Source organism: Cricetulus griseus (assembly GCF_003668045.3).
Source record: "Cricetulus griseus strain 17A/GY chromosome 1 unlocalized genomic scaffold, alternate assembly CriGri-PICRH-1.0 chr1_1, whole genome shotgun sequence".
Lineage (NCBI taxonomy): Eukaryota > Metazoa > Chordata > Mammalia > Rodentia > Cricetidae > Cricetulus > Cricetulus griseus.
In genome coordinates this window covers 139,870,657-139,890,960 of record NW_023276807.1, presented here as the reverse complement: position 1 = coordinate 139,890,960, position 20,304 = coordinate 139,870,657, and the positions used below count along the sequence as shown (strand labels likewise).

At 43.8% G+C, this 20,304-nt stretch overlaps 1 long non-coding RNA gene across 2 annotated transcripts in view; it reads right to left on the bottom strand.

The window, feature by feature from the left end:
* LOC103159938 overlaps positions 1-20,304 on the bottom strand; it is a 49,660-nt gene that overhangs the window by 6,874 nt on the left and 22,482 nt on the right. The window contains exon 4 of one of the 2 annotated variants that reach the window (XR_004772380.1): positions 3,011-3,129. This is a non-coding gene — a long non-coding RNA (uncharacterized LOC103159938). Of the gene's footprint in view, positions 1-3,010; positions 3,130-19,614; positions 19,890-20,304 lie in introns of those variants that run through there. The other variant, XR_004772381.1, reaches the window with a different exon arrangement.

Below are 20,304 nucleotides of genomic sequence, written 5' to 3'. Positions count from 1 at the left end.
GGGAAGAAATAGAACTCGAGAGTGTCACCATCCCACCTTAGACCATGAACTGCTGAAGCAGCCAGGCTTGCCCACATGTACATCCCACAGGCCAACTTACAGTTCCGTGGCTGTGTAAAAGTTTGTTTCAGAGTCATTTCAGAACACTCAGGTTTTCTGACCTCACTCATTTGCACACACACACACACACACACACACACACACACACACACACACACACTTACCTGCCCTTCACATAACATTACCCCAAGGAAGCCCTCCACTTTCATTCCCAGAACAAGGTCAGTTTCACTGTGACCAGTCAGCAGATGCAGACAAGAAAGCTGTGTGCTAAAAAAAGAGATGGCTCCTTCTTGCTTTTTTTTTTAAACTAGCCCAGAAGGAGGAGGGAAGAAGAGGTGAAGGATGAGAGAGTTTAAATATCCTGGCATCTGTAGAAGAGGCAGGGTAGGCTAGAGATGGGTTCCCCCAAAAATCAATTGTTATCACATTTGTCAGAACCACGACAAAATAGTCTTATTTCTTGTTTGTTTGTTTAGTTTTGGTTTTCCAAGACAAGGTTTCTCTGTGGCTTTGGAGGCTGTCCTGGAACTAGCTCTTGTAGACCAGGCTGGCCTCAAACTCACAGAGATCCACCTGCCTCTGCCTCCCAAGTGCTGGGATTAAAGGCGTGCACCACCAATGCCTGGCTCAGTCTTGGTTTTTAATGAAAAGAATGGACAGCTGTTTTCAAACCACTCTCAGAGTTCCATGGGCTGCAGCATGGACACACCCGGAAACATCTTGCTAAGTGAAAGAAGCCAGTCACAGTCATATTTTATCTTGAAATTCTATTTACAGTCAATGAAATGCCAGAGCAGACAATGCTAGAGAGAAAAAAAAGTAGACTTGGATAGCCATGGGAGATGGGCAATAGCTGGTAGGAAGTATAGTCCCTTTAGGGTCACTGTTAGGGTTATATTGCCATGTGAACACACACACACACACACACACACACACACACACACACACACACACACTCGGAGGCACACAGGAAGATCAAGGCTAGCCTGGCTAGCCTGGGCTGCTTAGTGAATCTGAGGTCAGTCTGGGCTACAAAGAGACCTTGTCTCAAAAAAACAAAACAAAACAAAAAAAACAGCAGAGTTGTACACTTAAGGTGAATTTTATACTGTGTAAATCACATCTCAATAGAGCTGTATTTCTTTTGTGTTACTGTTCTGAGTTGGTTCAAAGTGACGGGATCTTTATAAAACTAAGAATTTGTATAGGATGGCTTATTTCTCAAGGAACTCACAGCTGATGAGATAATGAATAATCTACTTTTATATGAAATGCTAAATAATATCCAAGTTGCCCCATGAAGAAGATGATAAAAGGCACCAAGGAAATTTCCCCATTTATGAGGAAACCACCCCTAACATTTTTATTATAAAAAAAATAAAACTAAGTGAAACTAGTGTAAGAAGTGATTAAATTATGGCTCATCTCTCTGTGTGGAAAGAAGTGTTGGTGAGAATCCAGAATAACATGGGGAAATGATCATGAAACCCCCATAAGTGGTAAAAGAAGATAGGAAAATGTTTGCCTAATCTGATTCCAACGTCATCAAGTGTATGCAAGTTCAGAAAAGCCTAGGGGCAAATGTTCAGAGTATTAATAGAGGTATGGAGGAATCCACACTGAGAAGACACTCAGATATGAGCTCCTTGTGCCTTGGAGTGTTTTTATTTACATTTTGAACAGAAAGGACATGCCTATCATAAAGAATAGTTTAAGAAGAACAAGTGGCAGCTAAGAACTATGTTGTTCTGTGGGTAGAGCACTTGCCTAGCATGAACCAAGCCCTGTGTTCATGGTCACACATGTCCATAACCCAGAACTCAGGAAGTACATGCAAGAGAATCAGAAGTTCCGGGTCAGGCTGGGACTGTAGCTCAGGGGTAGAGTACTTGCCTAGCATACATGAAGCCCTAGGCTCAATCTCTGTCCTGAAAAAAGAGTCAAGGTCATCCATGGCTATTTAGAGAGAAAAGGTATTCTGGATTACACTAGACCCAGTCTCAAAATTAAAATAAATAAAAATAAAAGGGACATATGGGTATATAGTCAAATAAGATATTCTTGTTCCTGTACGTGTCCTTAGTTCTTGGTTCTCCTGCCCCAGAGGCAATTAGGCATGTGCTTGGGAAGTCATCAAAAGCACACCAGGGCAGAAGACCTCCAGCATCCAGTGGCTAGGATGGTTTCCTGGATGAGCAACTGTCACAGGACAGAAGGATGGTGCTTGTAACTACCTCTCCTCCCAAGCAGTTTCCCCAAGAGGATCACAGCACATGCCTTCCCAGAGGACGAGGTCCACACTGGTATGCTGGGTTCCTTTGATCCTGGAAGGTTTTTTCCACTATTCTCTCTAATCCTAAAATCTCTTTAGTTGGAACTTTCCACGCATCACTGAAGATAAAAGGCTGAAAATGCCAGTGTTGGGTGAACTGGACATGGAAAATTTGTTGCATTCAGAGCAAGACTGGTTGTGACCTACCACTGCCAAGCTGACTTTGGGTTCCATGCTTCTCCACCTGAGGAGGTTTTCCCTTTAAATCAATTAACTTTCTTCTTCTTAAATATACTTTAAGAGGGACTTTTTTTTTTTTTTGCCCAGTAGTTTTGTTTGCTTTTGTGGTTATTTTGTGATGCTGGAAATCATACTTCGTGTCCAGGGTCTTGTGCATGCCAGGAAAGCACACTACCCCTGGTACACAGCCCCATCCCATGAGGTGTGTGTGTGTGTGTGTGTGTGTGTGTGTGTGTGTGTGTGTGTGTGTGTGTTAAATTTGAATATAACACCTAACATTTAAAAATATGCCCATGTCCCTCAGGGCTGTTTGAAACACTCAACAACACAGAGTAGGAAAGGTAGCCCAAGTGACAAGTGTGTCTCACACTCAGTCCCTAAGCACCAAGTGCACACTGCCCAACTCACTCACCCTGTGTCCACTGGTGTACTCACCATTTTCCAGGCGCCTCTGGAATCTGCACGACTTCTGATTGATAAATTAATCTCCCGAAAATAGAAATCTGGCGTTACTCCCCTGGTAAATCTTCTGTTCACTGCTCACTACCCCAGATCTGTTCACAAAAAGACATGTAAACGCCTTTAATTTGGCAATCAAACTTTTGTGACATGACTACAACCTGTCTGGATTCACTGTTGATTTGTTGAGCATCTTATGTATTTTTAACAGCTTGATCATTTTTGCCTAGAACACATCTTAACCCCCCCCCCCCCCGTCGGGCTTGCACCCCACAACTAGCTCTGTGTGCATACTCTTCTCTTCCTCCCTCCAACAGCACAGTTCCTATCCAGCCATCTCCATCTGCCAACACACTACGTGTGCTTCAGCGCTAATGCCCCATCTTCCACAAAGCCATCCCACATCCGTTTGGACCAGACAAAGTCTCTCTCCGTCTTAGGTCCTCTTGAAGCCTTTGAATACTTAACTGTATTAGAGGATAAGATATTATATTTATGCCTGTCTTCACACCTTTACAAAATGAGCGTGTTCCTGAAAGTGGGCTTGCCTGACTGGCCTCCCCAACCCTATCCAATGTCCAGCTCAATTCCTCACATCATTTAATGATTCTTGGACTCAGTATATAAGCTGTATCCTAGCAACAACCAACCATTCTCCAACAGCTCATGCTTTAAAACACAAGTGAGCTCCGGGAACATGAGTGTTCTGGGCTGTCACTCATCCAGGGGCACATATTTGAGGAAGTTTTCCAAGTTGTTCCACCTCCAAGTCCCCCCCCCCGTTTTGTTATTCCACCCTGTCACATAAGGGGGCTGAGAGGAGTGTATCCAAAGACATGGGAAGGAAAGCAGGGAAAATTAAAAGATGCATAAATCTTATTTGTACCAACAAGTTAAAACTTGTACTCGGTGTAAAAGGTGCCAAGAGGGTGAGTCCCATGTGAGTTAACACAGTGCTCTTGAAAACAAGGGAAACATTTCCAGATGCCACCGGGGAGATGGCACCATCGCTCTAACCTTCTGAGGTGGCAGAGAGACCTCCGAGTGCTTTGTATACTTATTTCTTGGGCTTTTAGTTCTGTTCAGCATCTACTCTTTGTATTTACTTCTCAACTTAAAGCTTTAAGACTCTACCAGTTTCAGTGCCTAAGAGCATTTGCTGCTCTTCCAGAGGACCAACTTGTTTCCCAGCCTCCACTTGAGGTGGCTTCCAAACACCTGTAACTCTAGCTCCAGGGCATCTGATGCCCTCTTCTGACCTTGGAGGGTACCTACATGTATGTGCACACAAGCACATGAATAAAAACAATCAAAATTAATCATTAAAGAACAACAATATATAACTCAGCTCTAATTGGTCCTCAATACAGTGCCATCACATTTCCTCAGAGCTTCCTACATGTGCACCTGCCTGCCTTATGGTGGGAAAAAACATCCCAGAACTCGTAGGCAGAAAACATAAAGCAAAGGCACACTTGATCTCTCTTTCCTTCTCCCCTCCCTTCTCTCTTGTCCTCCCTCCCTCTTTCCATTCGTTTTCTGGAGAAAAGTTTTCATTTCGTACCTTCGGCTAGTTTGAATTCACTCTAAGTGAGGCCAGCCTCAAACTTACAATCCCACGCCTCAACCTCCTAGTGCACAGTTCCTCCTAGTGCTGAGATTACAGTTTTGCACCATCATGGCCACCAATATCCTTATCCTTATTAAATGACAAACTCTTGAAGGGAATTCCTGAGTGGCCAGCCACCAGTCTCATTTTCCAGTAGGACTCTGGGGCTCTGATTTCTCCTATCTCGGCAACTCCTTAAGCCTGTTCCTCTGGTGAGGATGTGGCTTATGCAGACAGGAATCCTTTCCTTGCTCCTTAACACAGGTGGAACAGAATAAGATTCCCCAAAAGAATACAAAACACCAAAGGGCACACAGTGGATGGGAGACAGAATAGGTAAGAAACAATTTTGTCCAGCATTCCTTTACCCTGGCCCTTCTAGGAAGCACTTGTTAACACCCAGGGATGTCTCTGTCACAGTGGGGAGGTGCTGGGGGAGGCACTGAATGGAAAACCTTGTTCCCTCTCCCGGGGCCCCTCCAGTTCAGACTCAGCTAACCGTCTTACCTTCCTGAACACCTCCTGCAGCAAGAACTGTCTAATGCAAATCATCAAGAGATGATGGGGTCGGAATTCCTGGCCAGCTTGGTCAGTTTCCCACTTCTGAGTCCCAGTCCTAGCTTATTCTAATTGCTATCGGAGATCATTATGCTCTGGTTCCTAAGGGTTGGGTGGGACCTCTTCTTTCTCGGCCCTTAGTCTGTGCCCACATGGAGGATGATGTGTGAAGACCTCCTTCCCTCAGTCCTCAGTTCCCTTCACATATCCCTGATAGAGACTAAGAACAAGGAAGGCTGCCAACATGTTAGCCACCTACCCTTCCCCCACATGGTGCTAAAATAGAGGTATTTTGCTCGGTTGAGGACATGTCACCACCCCATGTGGGACCTACTCCTCACATGTATCCACACAAAACACAATGCTCACCTCAGTGGGGAATAAGACATGGTTTATTCTGCAGCCAAACATGAAATATGACTGTAGCCCAGGGACACAAATTCAGGTTGCCCCAATAACACATTCCAATGTGGAAAGTATATAATGAAACTTTTATAGTTCCAGAACAAAAGGACAGCAGCAATCAAGGTGCTTCTCGAATGCATTTGGGTAGACATCAGGTAGGTGGATTACTGTGCAACAAAATAGTCGTTAGATGCTCTGATGGCAGTTTTTCCTTTTCAGTTGGTGGCAGTTAGTGAGCTGTTAATACAATTTGAGAGTTTTCACCTGATGATGACCAGGACTCTAAGTTAAACATAGAGGGGCAATGGATGGCTAGGATCAAATCTAAGCATAGACCAAGACAACTTGGCTTTGGGTCTGTATTGTTTTGACTGTCTATAGCCACAGAATTCTAATTAGTTAATCAGCTTTGCAGAATCTTTAACATAAATATGGTGCTTTTGTTTCTGGGAACTTTGGTTCACATATGTATCTGTGACTCTATCTTTGTCTCCAACAGCACAAATATCCCTCATACAAAACTATCTCTATAACATCCACAGAACACACACTGCGCAAGAAAGTCATTCGGGTGCAGGGGTACCTGCAGCAATAGTTCCAACAGCTGAGGAGCAGGGACCCAAGTATTGTCACCAACAGGGAGAATAAATAAATCTTTCTGCAAGTCCTGGGGCTAGGCCTGGCTCTGTACAGGAGATACCACTTGGAGCAAAGGTAGAGAGGAGCTATACACACGTGAGTTCACGCACGCACGCACGCGCACACACATACACACACAAACAGGCACACTTATAAACTAGCCATTACAGTGAGCTATAATTACTGACTTCTAGAAATAAGTGCTAAAAATTGAGAAAATAATATCAACAATGTCAGAAAATGCTCCCCAAGTCATGGGTGCCTTAGATTGTAGAGGCAAGATTCAAATCCAAATCTGGTTTCCCCCTCCTGGGAAATGCCCCGGGGGCATTTCTAGAGTTCAGACATCATTGTCTCTTCTGCCCCATCTGGTTAGTACAAATCCTACATTCCTTCAAGGGCAAGGACAGGAAGGAGAGTGAGAGGAGGAGAAAGCACTGACTCATGCCTCCCAGTGCTTCTCCAGCAAATGTATCCATTCATTTGCATGGGGACAAACTTACTTTAGGCATCCGAGATTACATCTCCAGGGAGCAGCGGGAGGCCTCCTCCCACACGGACTCACATCTGCTATCCTGCTGCCAGCCAAAGGCTGTATTGCACGGCTGGGAGATCAGAAGATAAAGATATAAATGTCCCTAAATTATGACCAGACTCAGACAACAGAAGGCATTCAAATATCAGACAAGAGGAGGAAATGAAAGAATACAGAACTGAATCTGTCACCAAATATATGTTACATGCAACCCAGAAGGGATTCCCAAAAAGTTCTTTACAAATGTTACAAAAATAGAATGGGAAGGTGGCTGCCAGTAAAGTGCTTGCTGTACAAGTTTAAAGACCTGAATTAAAGCCCCCAAATCCATGTAAAAAAGTAGAAGATAGGGTTGTAATTCTAGTGCTCAGAAGGCAGAACAAGAGGCTACCATGGATTCATTGAACAGCCAGAATTGGCAGGCTCTAGCAAGGTTCAGGGAAAGACCGTGTTTCATAAAGTAAGTCAGAAAGCTAAGGAGATGGCTCAGAGGATAAAGGCCATTGCCACCAAGCCTAATAATCTGAGTTCCATCTCCAGGACTCATATGGTGTGAGAGAACCAATTCTGACCTCCAAACATGGGTTCCATGGCATGTGTACACACACACACACACACACACACACACACACACACACACACACACACACACACAAACACACACATAAAGCTACAAGAATGATCAACAAATTCATCCATGGTAGTCACATGAAATCCACAAGTCTGGGCCTTATTGTAAATCCTGATGACACTGTGGTCATGAGGGCTTAACCCTGACCTGTTAAGCTGCAAGGCATTATGGGATGGCTCCCTGTGGTGGATAAGCTCCTCCAACTCTGAGAGATTCAAAGTGAATAGAGATGAAGAAGCAAAGCAAAGGTCAAGAGCTAATAGCTTTCCATCCAAGTTAGGAATCAGCTTTGTATTCACGGGGACTGTCTACTCAGGGTTTAATACGCAGGGTAGGGAAGATGGCAGATTAGAAAATCAGGTAGATGAGACTTGTCACTTGTTTGAAAGGTGCCATTGCCATCTGACCTGTGATTTTAGTTGCAAAGCATAAGAAACATTGAACAAACATTTAACCAGTGTTAAAATATTTTCAAGAACACAGAGATAGCTGCATTTGTAAGCTTGGCTCCTGTACAAGCTCTAGCCAAACCCAGGAAGGCTTCTTTTGCTAGGACATAAATTCGATTGTCAAACATTAGAAGCACTTAAGAAATTAAGTATTTTTTATGTCTAAGTGAAGTTAGAAATGTTTAAGGGACCTTAATTAAATTTGTGAGAGGGACCAATGTTCAAGGGAATTTAGTCTGTTCAAATAAGCTTACTTTGACACATATCTAAAGACAATAAAAGTGAAGGCCCCTTATTCCATCAGTTTTATATAAAAAAAAAACTAACAAGATTTCTAAATTTAGCATTACAACCTAAAAACTCAGCTTTTGTATTTAAAAAGTAAATATTCATAATTTTAAATACAAATAGGTATTTACAAATAGGGAGGCTTCTCTTCACACATTAAAAAAGGTACTGGCAGCGGGTCACGTGAGCAGGGATGCTTCCAGAATGTGTGTGTGGCAGATGTCAATGTTGGATGTCTTCCTTGATCTCTCTTTACCTTAGCTATGTTAAGATTTTTTTTTTTTTACTTTACGTATATGTATATAGGTGCTTTGCCTGTGTCTTAATTGCTTTTCTAACGCTGTAATAAGACACCATGACCAAGGCAAGTTATAAAAGAAAACCTTTATTTGGGGTTTCATGGCTGCAAAGGGTTAGTGTTTATGACCATCATGGCAGGGAGCATGGCAGCAGGCAGGCAGGAATGGCACTTGGAGCAAGAGCTGAGAGCATACATCTTAAGATGTACACAGAAAAAGCTAGCTGGAATGACATGGGCTCTTACAACCTCAAACCCATCTCCTACATATGTCCTAATGAAAGACCCCTGGAGGCACAGGCCCCCAGGATCTCAGCCCAGGACCTCAGTCACCCCAATCACCAGGTGGAGTCAAAAGCTTGATGCAAACAGTATGAGGCTTTATTGTAGTTGTTTAATGAGCTAACCCGGTGTTAGCTCGGGCCAAAAAAACAGCTCAAAGTGTCTGCATAGAGATCTTATAGGGCAGCGTAAGGGGAGTGTCTAGGGGTACACACAGGCTCAGGATTGGTGTGCCTCCCGGCTTGGAGGGTTTGCCCTGTGTTGATTGGTCAACTGGTTGTTATGGCCCATAGGCCCTCCCAGGGTGGTTCCTATGCTCTGTGCACATTGCTGTGCACTTGTCCGTAAAGCACACCCAGAGCCATAAAGCATAGCACCACCAGCTAACTTCTGATTGGTTCCTTGCCACGAGGCAGGCATCTGACTTCGTAGTGACCAAGACAAGGTCAGGCAAGTACGTGTTCGGCTGTTATGGCTGCTGAAAAGGGGAGCTGGTCCTTCCACTAATTCTTCCCAAACAGTTCCAAAAAATCAAATATATAAGCCTGGACAGGGGTGGGGGTGAGGGATGAGAGGTGGGGAGATGAGGGTGGTGGTTTCTCATTGAATTACCACAGCTTGTATGTCTAGATGTGAACCACGGTGCATGTCTGATGCCTCTAGAGGCCAGGAAAGGGCATCAGATCCTCTGGAGCTGGAGTTACAGGAGATTGTGAGCCACCATGTGGGTGCTGAGAACTGAACCGTAGGTCCCCTGGGGTGAAGACACTAGTTGCTCCTATCAGCTCACCATCTCTCTAGCCCCATTTTCTGTATCTATTTATTGAAATTGAAACATGATTCAGAGAAGGGAAGCTATATAATATATGGTGGCTTAAATGAGAAGAAGAAAAAAAAAACCCACAGGCTCATATATTGCACGCATAGTTCCCAGTTGAACTATTTGGAAGGATTAGGAGGTGCAGTCTTTTTGGTGGGGGTGTATCACTCAGAGTGGGCTTTGAGGTTTCAAAAGCTTTTGACAGGCCCAGCACAACCCCCCAATCCCCCCCCCCATTGCACACATACATTGCCTAAGGATCAGGATGTAAAGCTCTTAACTACTGCTCTAGCACCACGCCTGTCTACTTCCTGTCATAAGGATAATGGACTAAGTGTTTGAAACTGTGAGCAAGCCCCCAGTTAAATGCTTTCTTTTATGAATTGCTTTGGTCACATTGTCTCTTCACAATAGGACATTAACTAAGACATAATACAAGCACAACTTTAGAGTGACTTTTTAAAATATATACAGTGCCTGACTATGTAGCTCCAGTTAGCCTGGAACTCACAAATAGCTTGCCTTTTGTCTCCCCAGTGCTGGGAATAAATTTCAAGGAGGAAGAACAGGAGGAGGAAGGGGGGGGGGGAGAAGAAGACAAAACCCTATTGTGTTGTCAGAATGCTTCAGTCTCTAAAAGGATCTCATGACTTCCAAGGAGTCATTTGTCAGCCTCAGCAAACTTCTCCTATGGAAGAAAATACCAGAAATGATATACACACACACGATGATTGTCCCTAAAGTGTGCAACTACATTCACCATCAGTTAGAAAAAGAGGCAAAGGCAGAAGGGAGGGGGGAGATAGATTGCTGAAAAGAATTGTATTCTTTGGATGATGGGGTGGAGAGAAGGAACGCATGATGTACATGTGAGGACAGCAACCTCGAGCTGGTCCATGCGTTACGGACATACATGAGCATGCAGCCTCCTCCCCTCATACAGCAATAAACCACAAAACAACAAGCAACAAAAATTCACATCTTTATGTCTCACTCACTTCTTCCTGCTGGGTGCCAATATCAGCTCGAGAAATATAAAAAATGATTGGAACCAGTAGCCAGCAAAGAAATGCTTGAGAGAAATGGCTTTTGCAAATGGACTTTGGCACCATGAGGCTGGTACTTTTGTTTTCAGGGAGCAACTATTTCCAGTATAATATACAGTGTTCTAGAATTCGAGAGGAGCTATCTAATTTGCTTTATGGTGTTAACATGACTGATTGCTCCCTCCGACACAGCCAGAACAAAAGGAGAAAACTGGAAAGGGCGTTTTCTCTGGAGAGCCCTTTAACCCACCACTTAGCCAGACTGAACACGCAGACCCCTCTGACTCAGCACGGAACTGCTGAGCACGGAACTTGAGGACATGGCCACACAGTCCCAGGAGGAGAGTGCCCACTGTGGCTGGGAGGGTGGTCACCTAACATTTGCCCAGGCACAGCCTTTTGCAGCAGGTAGATGTCACGGGTCAGACACACAACAGAACACAGATCATTTCAAATGTGTTCTTAATGATAAAACAAGAAATATACAAGTATTGCTATACTCTTCTGGCTCACTGAGGTCTCAGGAGGCCCGTGTTTTGGGCCACTGGGAGATGGTGGAAATCTTTAAGAGGTGGAGATGTGTGGGAGGAGTTAGGACACTGGGGGCTCACCCTTGAAGGGAACAGTGGAACCCAGTGCCTTCTTTCTCCTCTCTTTTGCATCTCAACTACAAAGCAAAGCACTCACTCCACTTGCTATAATGGACCTCCTATCTAAAAAATGTTGGGACTGAAGCTTCCAAAGCCTAGAGTCCATGTTAACTTTTTGTCTTTAAGTTGATTAGCTCAGGCATGTGTTACAGTAATGGAAAGCTGATTCATCAAACCTAAAACATAGTACCATCTAGATGAAAAATCAATACATTACTCTGAGGGGGAATGTACTGTGTATGTTTATCTTATTGATTGTTAAATAAAATACTGTTTGGCCAATGAGACAGCAAGTAGACGGGACTAGGAGTCAAAGAGGATTCTGGGAAATGTAGTAGAGACGTGATGATCCAGGCAGGAAGTGACGTAGCAAGGAGACTCATATTTAAGCGAAGGAGAAACAGGAAGGGCTCTCTTTTCCCCTCCACTCCTGCTCCAGGGGCACAATGTGAGCCACCGGCAAGGAGGGACGCCAATAAGATAAGTCTTATAAAATATATAGATTTATGATAATTAAGACTGAGCTAGCAGATGAGAATCCTAGTCATTGGCCAAGCAGCATTGAACCTAATACAAGTTTCTGTGTATTCATTTGGGCCTAACTCGTGCGGGCAGCTGGCATAAAGCTCACTCGTGGCAGTGAGGCTCAGGCCGCTTTTGGCGGAAAGATTTATTGTAACATTACTCAAACCAACAATCTACATTTTTTCAAGGACATAGACAAATATAAATAACCATGTATATTTTAAAGGTTCATGATTGGAAGCATGTCATAGTCACTATTCTATTGCTGTAAAGAGACACCGTGACTCAGGCAACTCCTAAAAAGGAAATCATTTAATTAGGGGTTTGCCTATAGTTACAGAGGCTCAGTCCATTATCATCACGGCAGGGAGCATGGTAGCAAGCATGGAGCAGTAGCTGAGAGCTATATCCTAATCTGAAGACGATGATGGGAAGAACAGAGAACTGGACTCAGCATGCCCTTTTGAAACCTCAAAGCCCACCCTGAGTGACACACTTCCTCCAACAAAGCCACACCTGCTAATACTTCTCAAATAGTGCCACTCCCTGATGACTTAACATTCAAATATAATGGGGAGGCATTCTTATTCAAACCACCAAAGAGCAATAGGATTAGGTTACAGGTCCAAGTAATGAAGGGCAGTGTTCTCACTAGAACAGCTGCAGCATCAAGGCCCTTGCTTACTTGTGTATGTCCTTCCATCATTGCAAATCACTTTTTCTAGTCCCATGTCATCCAGTTTCCCAATAGCCATTCATGCTTCCAAATGCCCAGGAAGGCCAGGTTTGAGTATTCACTCCCCCAAGGATTTAGAACCCTCACATGTGAGCTTTGATTCCTCAGACACCCAAGTTCCTTCTCTGTCCTTGCCATGGCCCCAGCTGTAGGGAACACACAAGACCATAGCACAGAGTGAAGGAGCAAATCATTCTTCACAGAAATCAGAGTTGGCTAAGTGATACTGTTCTAGAGTTCCCAGACTGGAATCCAAGCCTTCATAAATACTTTCATCTCTTATCCCAACAAATCCATTCTCTGACTGGTTCTGCTCTGTTCTGTGTCCCAGGAATCTGGCCCTGGGGGCCACCCTAGGAGGCACCTGTGTCCAAGCAAGCCCTCAGCCCATGCATCAGCCATGTCACCGAGGGACCCAGGGATGGATGAGCTTTCACAGTGGCAGCACTTTCAGGTCCACACTTGGCAAGTGTTACACTAGGGGTGTTTGTGTGCTTCTAAAGACATCAGAAAGTACTGGATCTTCACCATTTCCCCTTCAGGGCCCTTGATAGAAAGAGGTGGGGCTATTTCAGCTTGAGATTCAAATACTCCCAAGTGAACCAGGCTCTTAATTTCTATATAGGGGACTTTTTGAGACTAAATTTTCCATATGGCAACTGTACACTTATCCCACCTAGAACACGGAGCCAGGCCATTCTCCCCTGTGAGGCCTCCCCTGGAGGGAGTCAACAGTCCAAGCTCTGACTCATTCAGAGACGGGGGGCGGGGGGGGGGGGGGAAGGGAGGATACACCCTTTTCTTGATAGGTCTTGGGGACAGGTGGCACAAATCCAACTTATTTGGAACCTTTCTGTAGGATGTGGCCTGCAGCTTGGTGAAGGGATACTGGGCTAGCAGAATAAGCTTGTACTCATTCTCAGACCTTCAAAAAATCATCCTTAAAATGTATACACGTTGGGAATTAAGAGTCCAGAGTTTAAGCTACAATTCAACCCCAACATGCAAATATAGTGGTAATAATGGGATCAACTAGCAATAGGGGGCACTACAGAGAAGGACCTCATGGGTTAGTCACTGACAGTCACAGCCAGAGGTCCAGGTCATAGGTCAAAGAAGCACATCTAGGGGATCATTTAGAAACCATGAAGTAACAGCTTGAGCAGGACTAATTTCCAGTAACAATAATTTCAGTTAAAGATTGTATATGAATCCATTTCTGCTGCTATAACAAATAATCCAAATCTGGGTAATGTATAAAGAAAAGAGGTTTAGTTAGTTCACAGAAAATCCAAGGTGGGTCAACCTTATCTACTCAGGCTCGATGGCATATGATGTCATGGCTTGAGTGTATGTAAGAGGAAGAGATCTATAGGCAAAAAAGAGTCAGGAAGCAATGAAAGAGTCTAGTAGTGCCCTCTTTTCTAACAACTCATTCTCACAGGAACAAAGAGGGTCCCGGGATAACTACGTTCATTTGTTCTGAGGATAGTGACACCCAGTAACCTAACATCCTTAGAGGATAAGTCATATCCAACCATAGCAGGCAGGGTATGTTGGCTTGGGTGACAGAAAAGGGGGCATATGCGATCTTAAGCTACTCAGTTAACTTCAAAATTTCCACTTCAAGACCACCACTGTCAACCACACAGTTATCTTTCAATCAAGGCTCAGCTAGTGTAATTCTACCACATTGGGGGGGCTCTTAAAGACTCTGCCCCCCACCCCCCCGAAAGGTGGTGGTGACACATGCCTTTAAATCCCCGCACTTGGGAGGCAGAGACAGGTGGACCTCTGTAAGTTTGAGGCCAGCCTGGTTTACAGAGTGAGTTTCAGGACAACCAGGACTATATAAAGAAACCCTGTCTGGCAAAAAAAAAAAAAAAAAAAAAAAAAAGACTCTGTCACCATATCTGAAAAGTGGAATTAATTGATACTCCCAGCAGCCAGTTTGAAGCAGTGTTATAAATGGAACATGGAAAACAGCCCTTGCCACGAGGATCTCTCTAACCATCATGTGCTCCCAAGACACGACCATAGTCAAGTGCATTCATTGGCTGTTCTTGATCAATGTACTTTGCTTACAATATTCCTCTCATGGCTCATTCGGACCAACTGTTAAGAACAAGTCAGAATCATCTATCTGCACAGAATGGGAGACAGGTAATTATATCTGGCAATAAAGGCAAGAAATAGCCAGTCATTAGACTCAGGAAGCTATTTCTGTAGCCTCAAACTACAAGACCTGTGTGACACATTCAGGCCACTCGTGAATAGGCAGCAGAGGGAGGAAAATTCATTCCCAAAGTAGAAGCTTAGGAAGACTCATGCTCAGAGTCATCACTGGTGGGAGCAGGAGGGGGGTGAGTGTCAGCGCCCAGCAAATACCCCAGCAGTGCTCAGCAAGTTTCTTCACTACTCTGGGATTCTGAACAGATACTTCTTAAGTTTCCAGGTTTTTCTTTATAATAGATGCAGAATTCATTCACTACTTGGGAACAAAAAAAAAAAAAAAAAAAAGCAAGCAAGCAAAAAATTCCTAGATGCTGGATGCTGTCCTACATAGACTTCGCCTTAAACAAATCTTGTGATATCCATCAGAATTTGTTAGGGATGCAGATGTCCCCACCTCAGGACCACTGAGTCTGATACTATAGTTCTGATGGAGACACCAGGCAATTTGATAGTTCCCAAGAGATTCTGGTGTGCTCTGAAATGTGGCCATCTAGAATGATGACCAGTTATTGGGAGGGACTGTAATGAGCAGGAGCACTAAGAAGGTGTGTGGGTGGGTAAAAGTGCTTGCCTCACAAGCCTGATGGCATAAATTTGATCCCCACAACCCACATGGTGGAAGGAGAGACCAACACAAGTTGTTCTCTTTCCTCCACAGGCATGCCACATCATTCACGTACCTACACACAAATATACACGTGCACATAAAATAAATAACATAATAAATAATTTTTACAATTTGTGCTCAATCTCATAAATTAATGTCTTTCATTGAGCCTTACCCAGCTAAAATAAATAATTGTGTCCATTTTTGTAGATTATTTTCTTCTTGGGTGGTCTTCATAAAAATAGTCATTAGATTTAAACTGACTTTTTGTTTGTTTGCTTGTTTTGAAACAGGGTTTCTCTGTGGCTTTGGAGGCTGTCCTGGAACTAGCTCTTGTAGATCAGGCTGGTCTCGAGCTCACAGAGATCCACCTGCCTCTGCCTCCCGAGTGCTGGGATTAAAGGCGTGCACCACCAACGCCTGGCTAAACTGACATTCTTTTAGTCCAGTTATCATGCAAATTTTTATATTTTTATTGGGGAAACTATTGAAGTAGAGCGATGAATAAAAGGAGAAATAAATTCCATAAATGCAACTACTTACATAAGCCTAATATACAGATATTATGCATAAAATAATAAAAACAAAAAATTCATCTATGAATTAGTACCATCCATAAGTAAATAAAATGTGTCTAGACATAATTCTATTGTGCACTTCACTTTGCATATGTCAACCAACATGCCAAATGAAGATTTACCCAGCTACAACAGAAAATTAGATGCTCTTCCATGTTATGAATAAACTCCCCTCACTTAAATGATGTTTGTATTTTCTACCTTTGATGTGCCTACTATTATTTCATTTTCCGTGTACGATTGTTTTGCATGCATGTATGTCTGTGCATTGTTTGCATGCCTCATGCCCACAGAGGCCAGAAGAAGGGCATTAGGTCCTCCAGTACCAGAGTTCAGATCATTGTGAGTACTGTGTGGATGCTGTAGAATCCATCCCAGGTCCTCTGGAACTCTAACTGGTGTTCTTAACCACTAAGCCATCTCTCCAGCTCTGAAGGAAAGACTTCTTAAAACGCTTAAGATTCCAAGACCATTGTATTCTTGAACTCAATAGCAGCTCTGGTTGCCTGCATAAAACCTACACAAGATCAAGCTGGTCAACATTCCAGCATGGATAGGGGAGGGTGGTGAGATCCTACCCTAGCTGAAGAATTATTGACAATTGATGGCTGCTAAGGGAGAGAGGTTTTCTTTAAAGTCATGGTCCCTGGTAGGTTGCTCATTCTCCAGTGGACGGCCTCACACTCATTCATATATAGGGAGCACTGACCTCCAGTGGATGGCCTCACATTCATTCAAATATAGGGAGCACTGACAGGACTCAGGGTTTTGTTTTTGTTTTGGGTTTCGTTTGTTTTGTTTTGTTGACTGGTTGTTTTGTTTGTTTTGTTTGTTTTGAGACAGGGTTTCTCTGTGTAGCCCAGGCTGTCCTGGAACTCATCCTAGCTGAGGAATCTTCAGAAATCCTCTCCCTTTTCAACATCTACTCACTGTTCCCAGATTACCACAGATGTGGTAATCCCAGACTCCAATACCACATCTCAGAGTTTGGATTCCTCAAACTTGAGAGAGTGTGTGGTCAGGAGGGACCAGGTTCCTAGTCAACCCAAGCAAGAGGTTCCCCAAAGCAAAATGTATTGAAGGGCAGCATTACAGAAGCTGATCCATCAGGGCTACAGAGAAAGAACTCAGGAGCCCCCCTTTTCCTGGAAGCCCCGGGCAGGGGCAGAAGTGGGGTTTATAAGCATAAAAATCACAAACATTTCTTGTCAAGTTACAATTTTCACCAATCAGGAGTCAAAGATTAAGGATTTTCCTTGTGTGTTCCATCATTGTCAACTGACACAAAATGAAAGCTTTTCAGTCCAACCAATCAGAATCACTTGTCCTTTCTGTTGCTAGGAACAGCCATAATGTTTTAGAGAACTAAGAGGCATAACAGACCACTTCCATTGTACAAGGAGGAGGTTGGTCAGCCATTAGAAAGATCTCAGCTACCCTAGGGTTTGGGAACCTGAACTTTGTTTCACCCTACAGGTAAAAAGAGTCTAATGTCAAAATGGCAGTACTGAGGCCAAAGTGCTTTTCCTGTTCCCAACACCACAGGCTAGCATTTGATGAGATCCCCAGCATTATATGAACCACCAAACTAGGGAAACATCATAGGGAAATGGAATTTGACCCTTGGAAGGGTGGGGTGAATAGACATGCCCAATCTTTATTTTTAATATGCTTTCAGATCTAAAGTCCTTTTGTTCAGAGTCATAAAAATCCAATTATGAGTAGCTTAACTGGCTGACCAAATCAGCACCGTTAATAGCTTACATTTCCAAGTTTAATTTATTTGCCTATTTCCAAATATGTCAGCTGGGTGTTTTCATTGTGCATAAGTGTTCCCAAATGTAGGGTTTCTAACAAAATCCAGAGTTTTTGGCTTTTGCTAAAAGGAAGCAAAAATCTGTAAGAAAGCTGGGGTGTGGAGAAGCGTCTTGGCATTTCTACTGTAAGCAGATCCAGTATGCAGATCACCTGATTAATCTCTGCAAAATCCTGACAGGTGGGGATTATTGACTCACTCTCTACGGTGAGGGAGATAGGGCTTAGGGACATTCAGTAAGTCTCTCAGATGGGAAGAGGCAAAACAAGAACGGAATGATATCGGACTCCAAAGGCTGCAGTCTCCTGTCATTCCGACGACTGGGAGACCACCAGCTGAAAGGAGCTGCAGGAGAGCCTGTTTTTCTGCTGCCCACACACATCATCTGGAGTGCCATCGTGTCTTAGCAGCCAACACATCCCAAGTTCTTGGTGTGCCATTCTATTTCTGGGATTCTCCAGGCAAAAAAAAAAAAAAAAAGCCCCTGAGTGCAGGATAGTCGCTCAGCCCAGAGAGGGTCTGTTCATTAACGGAACAGTATGGAGCAGTGACTGCACCACAGCTCTGCTAACTAGGAAGGAAAGTCCCCACAGCTCCTTCTGACAGACTAGTGCCAGGTGTGGCACACAGGAAGTGCCAAGACGCCACCCCCAGTGATGTGTTCCCTTACAAGTGACTCCAACTCCCTTTATACAGTTTGAAAATATAACTCACTGATTACAGAAGCAGGGTTGTGACAGGGGTGTGGTCAGCCATGGGATCTTTCCCCTGGACACAACATGAGCCCAGAGTGGAGCCAAGCAGAGGTCTATTCTAGAGTCTAAAGCACAGTTATTGGAAGAGAGAAATTCTAAGTTGGGAGGATGTGTCTTGCAGGCTGCCTACTGCCATCTTTCTGGGATAAGTCTGTTTGCAAAATGAAGCAAGAAATGAGACTCAGACTGGAGACCCAGTGGGCCATGGAGGCACCAGGCACAGACTCCGGCCCCTATGAAGCAGCCCCAGGAAGTCTTCAGGTGCAGGGGCCCGCATATTTGCCTTTGGTTTTAAGCAACTAGGCTTTCTGTCTTTTGGCATCCACAAGGCTTTCATAAGCAATCTTGATGGTTGTTGTCAGGAACTGAGAATTCCTTAGGTTTCAACCAAGTATCCAGTAACTCCATACCTGATTTAGTTTACAACTTCCCGCAATGAACTCCTTGAACTTGACCCATATTGCCACTCATTAGAGCCATCTATTGATTCATAAGGAAATAAAACACCCGGAATAACAATGTTCTGATTAAGACATTTAGAGATAGTGATTAAATGTACACAGCGCTGCCCTGGATGTAGTCCAGTGGTGGAGTACTTGGCTAGCATGCACAAAGTCCTGAATTCCACCCCAGCTAGATCCCATGTGTAAATAAAAAATGGGTGCCTATGCAGTGCCCTCACTGGGTTTTAAATCACTCATAACAACTCACTTTTGCCCTTTCTGTTATAGAACATGAGGCGCTTGCTTACTTGGCTGGTGTGTTTACAGAGTCCTCCAAAGTAGCTTCCTGGGTGTGGTAGGATATTGAGCTGGTCTCCACCTGTTAGATGCCAGCAGCACATCTCTCTATTGGTGACTATCCAAAAAGTCTCCTGGCATTGCCAAACAGTCGATAGAGGACACATTGCCTTCAGTTGAAAACCACTATTCTGGGCCAATCACTGAGTTTGACCATTTAGTCATTGGAGACTCCTTTGACCTCTACCTATCTTCCTCAAAAGGCACTCACTAGTTCTCCATATTTAGAATTGATAATAAGAACGCTTCTCTAATAACTGCTGAGCTGCTGTTAGACAAGCTTTAATAATTCACATTTATGTGCATACACCCAGAGAGAGGGAGACGGGGTAGATTTATGCTAGGGCATCTTTGGGAGCCTTCATTCCCACAATTCCTCTGATTAGATTATTCTGCATTTGTAATTGCCTCAATCATAATCAATAGAACAAAGGCATCAATCAAGGTCCGATTCAATGGCCATCTGGCCCCAGACCTGATGCTGCCTGCTCCCGGTGCATCCTGTGTGGTCCAGCACTGGGGCTTCCAGTGTGAGCTCATCCTCTTCAGGTCACCAGAGTCAGCAAATAAAAGCACAGGATGTTCAGTTACACCTGAATTCCCAATAAGCAGAAACAATCATTTACTATGTCCCAAATGTTTTTAACATCCAATAACATGCAAGATGGTCCCAACAACATCAGAGAATTCTACAGGCTATATATATTCTGTGATATGCTCTGTCTTTTGTCTGGAAATCCTGTCTCTGAGTCTATTCTGCCTTAAGTTCTGATTGCTTCAATTTCTCTAGAGTTCCCTCCCACGGACTACTTAAAGCTACAAGGATGTTTTCTTGTCCAGACTTGTCCCTGTGGGCTGTCTACATGTCAGATTCCCAGTATTTCAGCCAGAGCCCCACCAGAAAGACAGAACTAAAGCATTCAATATGTACATTTTCTACAGTACACATTTCAAGAAGTATATGAAGACAATTGGCTTTGAGAAAACCCAAGATGGTTCTTGTTGATG